This window comes from Pelodiscus sinensis, chromosome 12 (genome assembly GCF_052426305.1).
Source record: "Pelodiscus sinensis isolate ZL-2025 chromosome 12, ASM5242630v1, whole genome shotgun sequence".
NCBI classification, from domain to species: Eukaryota; Metazoa; Chordata; order Testudines; family Trionychidae; genus Pelodiscus; species Pelodiscus sinensis.
The window spans coordinates 22277140-22283139 of record NC_143063.1 but is presented as its reverse complement, the minus strand read 5'-3'; the positions used below and the strand labels follow the sequence as shown (position 1 = coordinate 22283139).

Here is a 6000-nt window from a genome sequence, read left to right as displayed (position 1 = left end):
TCTCTTGTGTTGACCCAAGTGCACGGGGTCTAACACTCTAGATAAAGGGAGTACCCATTGTTACGCACGCAGCCGAAAGTTTAACAATGGAGTAGAGATCCTGTCAGGAGCGCGCCAGGACAACCCTGACCAGACGACGCTGACACTGACAGTCCAGACCACCGAAGGTACCGAGGTACGAAAACACCGAGGTACGACAGCAATGTGATTAAAATCTATTAATATATTAGGCCTTGCAAGAGGTATAACAATTGCTGACCTTTCTTTGCCCCAGAGATGTCCCAATATTCCCTTCCTTATCTTAGATACTGTCAGGAAACTATTAGGACATGCCTGGGCAAGAAAGGGGAAGGCAGGGAGGCCAGAAGCAGGAATGAAATTTGCCAGTTCCTCAGCTGTGTGAATAACTAGAGTGTGTTTGATGGAATTTTATGTGCCTGGGCTGAACTCTGAATCTGACAAACACACTGGGTAAGATCCTCAGACACCAGAGATGGGTAATAATTTTTGATGGAGGGAGCCACTCCAAAAATTCTGAAAGTGATCACGATCTGCACTCTTCCATAATATTAATGGAGAAGGTGAGGGGTCTGGGATAGACGTTGGGTGCAGAAGAGAGCTTGCAGTGCAGGAAGTGTGGGGTCTGGGAGGGAGTTTGGGTGAAGGAGGGAGTTGTGACTGAGGCAGGAGACTGGAGTGCAGGATCTAGGAGGAGGTGCATGGGTTTGGATTGTGATGTAGGACAGGAAGTGGATTGTGACTTGGGGCAGGGAGTAGGGTCCAGGAAGGGAAGCAGAGGTTTGGGCTGTGACTTTGGGCAGTGGGGGTTGTGACCTGGAACAGGGGACTGGGTAGCAGGGGTTTGGGTTGTGATCAGTGTTCCCTATAAGATTTTCCATCCATGAGCAGAGTTTGTTTTGTCCTGTGCACCACTACCGAGGGCATGTGCGCTTGTGCGGATGTTATGGAAGAAAGAATGCTAAAACAAGGGATAATTAACAAGGTGCATAACTTTAAGTGTTTATTTAATATGAAGTAAAATAAAAAGAAAATTAATGTTGCAAAATTTTAAGTAGCCAACTTCCTCTGTTTACAGCCCTCTCCCAGACCCTTTCCCAGCTGGACTAGATGATCTCTCGGGCTTCCTTCCAGTCCTATGATTACTGTCAGAATTCAAAACACCAAAAGGATGTTGGAGGGTTTGCTAGCAATAGCAAGAGTCTGAGCTCCAGCAGAAAAGTTTGAACAATAGCATCTCTCAACTTGTATTAGGATACCAAGTCATGACCACAGTGCATCAATGCAGGAATGCTGGAAAAGTGAAAGATGTATCTAAGCCCTTGTGCCTTCTGTAGTTCCCATCTTGACAGAAGCAAGTCCAGCTGCTGTTGTATGTGAGATCAGCCTCGAGGCTGCTCTAAGTCCGCACTGCCCACAGTTCCACAGAAGTCATAGTAAGCCAAGAATAAGCACAGCATAGCACTGCTCTAGTGTCCCTCCAGAATGCCCATATCCTGGGAGCTTTGTGCGAGGCACCACAGAGCCATTTCATTGGCTCTAAATAAGACAGAGCACCCCCTACCTACACTGGGGGTAAGACCCAAGTACAGAAGTGAGATCACTGCCTTCAGGGTACCTTTGTACCACTGGAGTATCAAATGGTTCTAGGGCATCCACTGGTGTCATGTGCAGCTCCTGGCCAGCAGATAAGAGGATGCCCTGTGTCTCCAGGGCCAGCGTCATGCCATTGTATCTGGAGGTGCTATGTGTCTCTGTGCAGGAAATGCCTTTCCCAGCCTTCTCCTTCACATGGCCGCACTGCATAATGCTGCACAAATTGCATGGAGAGCCACTGGCACAGCCAGGGAAAGGCGCTCCTTTGCCCCCTTTGCAGTGGTGCTGGGAGCCTGGGGCATGTTGCTGCGGGAGTCAACATCGAAAGAGAGATGCAGCACCTTACCGATGTAAAAGCCTGGCATTAGCACCAGCTGTACAGGAAGAAAAATAATAATGAACCATGTAGAAATTGCCACTTTGAATAAACAGTCTATCCCCAAAGCCACGTCCACCTGTAGGCCATTTCATATCAGGTATGGAACTTAGACCGCACTAAAGTTAATGGCAGTTTGCTATTGACTTCATCAGCGGAGTCAATATTTTTTTCAGAATCCTAGATGCTACATTATTGAACATAATATAAGACAATTGATAGATATCTAGAGAGATAGCTATGCAGAAGTTGACATACACTGGCAGTTTGCTTTACTACCCAAGCACACTTTTTTCTAAATTATTTTCTAAATTATTATTTAAAATTGCTTCCACGACACCGCACTAAGCACAGAAATAGCAGGAACGAAAATTCAATGAGCAGAAGCAGGGAACACCCACCAGCTGCAAGCCTCCTGGTGGCTCAGCCCCCACATAGTTTAAAGAAATTTCTGCCACTACAAACAGCATGATGTCATTTAGCGCACTAATACCGTACTAATACTGTGTACTAATACTGGTTTCTGAGGGTTTCATTCTATTTTTTTCAAATTATAGCACAATTAGTTAAACAGTAAAACAAAATAAGAGAAACAAAAGAAATAAATGGATAAGCAGCCGGCCACCAGAGCAACCCCATGCCGTGTGGTCCTGGCCCTGGCTGCTATAGCAGCTGCTCACCATGCGGCCCCAGGCACCAGCGCAGCCACCCCTTTGGCTGCCGGAGCAGCCACCCACCACATGGCCCCAGCCCCGACCCTAGCGTAGGAGCAGCCACCCACCACGTGGCCCCAGTCCCAGCCCTGGCGCAGGAGCAGCCACCCACCATGCAGCTCCAGCCCCGGCCCCAGCCCCGGCCTTGGCGCAGGAGCAGTCACCCATCACGTGGCCCCAGCCCCGGCCGTGTGGAACCAGCTGGAGCTGGAACCGGGGCGGTAGTGAGGCTGCCCCAGTACAGACAGCTTCACTGTGCCCTTTCTCCATCCCCAATACATGGGGCAGCCACCCGACATATGGTCCCGCCAGCTGAGTCGCGTGGCATCCACCAAACCCACCACCACGCCGCTCACCTTCTAGCAGGAAAGTGATTGGGGAGTGCTGCTCTGCATATCTGTGAAGGAGATGGACAGGCCTAGAATTTTTTGTGCGTGGCTGTGCAGGCACACATCTTGCAGGGAACTATGGGTGTGCCCTAGGGCAAGAGGCGGTTGTGTCCTGCAGACTGGGGTGCAGGGGTTTGGGTTGTGACCGTGGGCCAGGAGGAGATTGTGACCTGAGTCAGGGTATTGGGGAGCAGGGGCTGGGAGTGAAGTATGGGTGCAGGAGCGGGGCAGAGGGTTTGGTTTAGGTGGGTTGGGGGGCAGGAGTGGGAAAGAGAGGATTGGAGGGAGGGAGGGGCTAGGGTGCCAGAGGAAGGCTCTGTGTGGGAGGCTTACCTGGGTGACTCCCAGACATCAGCCCAGTAGGTTTCTCAGGAAGGCTCCTTGCTTGGCCTGTCCCTGCCCAGGCTACAGGGACCATGTGCATCTGTGAGTCACTGTGCGCCTGAGGGGTGGGGAAAAAGTGTTTCGCACATGCTGCCTGTTCTTCAAACAGGCAGCTTCCTTGGCTGGACTCTGGCCAATGAGATTGTGGGAGGTAGCATGTGAAGCCTCTTCCCCCTCCCCCGGGCTCACAGGTATTCAAAGACAAACAGTCCCGCAGCCACTTTTCTGAGCAGGGGAGTGGGGAGCAGGGCACCTATGGAGCCTGACTGAGGCTCCCTGCCACATTCATGGGCCAGATCCAGCAGCTTGGCAGGGCCACATCCAGCTCATGGGCTATATTTTGCTCAGCTCTGTTATATGCCCACTGTCCCCTTTACACCACTGTGAGACTTTGCATCATTTAAAGGGACTTAATAGCCCTACGTCTGGCTTGGGGAGGGGGGATTTTAGTTTGGTAAAGCTAAAGACAACTGAAAACAGGGTCTTATAATGCGAAGTGTTAAGTAACCTTCACAGTAGATAGGGCAAGTAGCCCTGTCTATAATTGTACCATCTAGAATTTTTTAAACCTACTGTATTAGACACTAATAATGGAAGATCCTGCTATAACATTTTACGCAATGTGTCTGCTCCTTCTCTCATAAAAATCAGTGCCAAAAGCACAGATTATTACAGCCACTGAGTGGGTGGGGTGATTTTTCACCACCTCTGGCTTTGCCTTGGAACATTAACAAAAACAACGGGTATCAGGAGCTCTTGAGTATCAACTTCAGAAATTACTACTTAAATAATTCTTGCTGGCTGCAGCAGGACTGGCCCATGGAGGGGAGGTTGAGTCTCGGGTGCTCTCAGCGACCACCTTCTGGGCCCGGTATAGTCCTGAGGCTCATGTATAAAGCAAGTACTGGCCAGGATTATTGCCTCTACTATTACACATATTCTCAGCCAAAATAGAAACATCTTTGGTATTAGTTCTATTTTTAATCAGTTTTTAGAGTCATGAATTAACATGTACTAAAGAACGTGTGGTCTAAAGCTTCATTTTGACACTGTACATTAAGATTTAATGACCTACACTTATTTACACCTGCATGAGTTTTTTAATGGACTAATTAATAAAATATATCAGTTTGCCTCTTCAAATGAGACCCCTCTAAGGTGGTATCTTTTAGTCATTTTAAATGTTTAATAAAAGATGAAAAACTTCCTTTATCTGGGACGCACATTCCTCTTTTGACAAGGTGTTTTATCTGAAAGCATTTTTAGTGATGCCTCAAAAAATAATGGAAAGTAAATTCACAATATTCAGTGGAATTCAAACATTTTGTTTCACACACAAAAAAGTGAAGAAATGTTCAACTCCAAGCCAAACTTGTGCATGAGAAAATCTAAATGGCAAACTGTACTACTTTCCAAAAAGCCCTCCTGCTTGTCCTATTGCAGCATGGTAAGTTTGGTTTCTGCAAGATGCTGGGTATGCTTACCTCCAGCTTAGCTCCTCTCAGGAAATGCAGTTACAATAATACGTTGCACTTTCTCATTTTTGTGCTGCAAAGCACTTTCCAAAAGTAAATAATAATCCTGTTTTAAAGAAAGAAAACCTGATCTACAGATTGGTTAAGTGACTTAGCTAAGGTGATACAGGAGTTGAATAGCCTAGTCAGGAATAGCACCCAAACCACATGCTTAGTCCATTCTTAATCTCAGCACTTGGACGATGATGCTGAAAAAATGTACACATGTATTTACCATAAGTACATGAGTAGTTCCATTGACTTCAGTGAGACTCCTCATAGGAGTAAAGATAAGCATGTGCATGAATGTATGCAGAATTGAGGCCTAGATACCATGGTGACTAGCGCCTTATAAAAATCCTTTCTAAAAAAGCGTAGCATTAGGCTGTGGTACCTTTCACTTGGGGTGAGATAAGACTTATCAAACAGGGCTGGAAGAACAAGGCAGGTCTAGTATAGGGAAGACAGTCTCCTATGTGTTTAAAAAATCAAAAGATTGATTCCCCCCCCCATACACACACACACACACACCCAATCATAAGTCAGTTTCAACCATTCTCATGGCTTTAATATCAATTTTCTGATTCTATTTTTGGTTCATTTTCTGATTTTCAAACTCCTGGGGTTGGCTATGCTCAAAGATACAGAAAGACAAGCATTGCCAAAGTGAAAGAGTCCAAAAAGCAGCTGCTGAGCTGCTCAGTCAACATGATCTATTTTATCACATGGCTTGAGACTGAAGCTGCCTCAGCTATATATTTTTAGCACATTACAGTGAAGAGCTTATTTGTCTTTTCACTGTGGCAATGGTACTCTCAGTGAGGTGCTTCTGCTTGTGCTGCAAAATACTAAAGAGAGTTAATCTAATGATGAACTGAGAGGCACAGAAATGGGTAACATTTAAACCTCTATTATATCACTTTCAAATAGCCTGGAAACACACAAAACACACCTGACAACTTTGGAAGTAATGACAGTTTACATTTTAATTTGCACTGAATAAATTCTAA

At 46.4% G+C, this 6000-nt stretch overlaps 1 long non-coding RNA gene across 1 annotated transcript in view; it reads right to left on the bottom strand.

Annotated features, from left to right (window-relative positions):
• Positions 1 to 207: 207 nt before the first annotated feature.
• The window catches only part of LOC142831156 (uncharacterized), a 29287-nt gene continuing 23494 nt past the window's right edge, over positions 208 to 6000 (bottom strand). The window contains exons 3-4 of the long non-coding RNA XR_016350542.1: positions 3426 to 3534; positions 208 to 1988 (exon numbers count right to left, since the gene is read on the bottom strand). This is a non-coding gene — a long non-coding RNA (uncharacterized LOC142831156). The remainder of the gene's footprint in view (positions 1989 to 3425; positions 3535 to 6000) is intronic.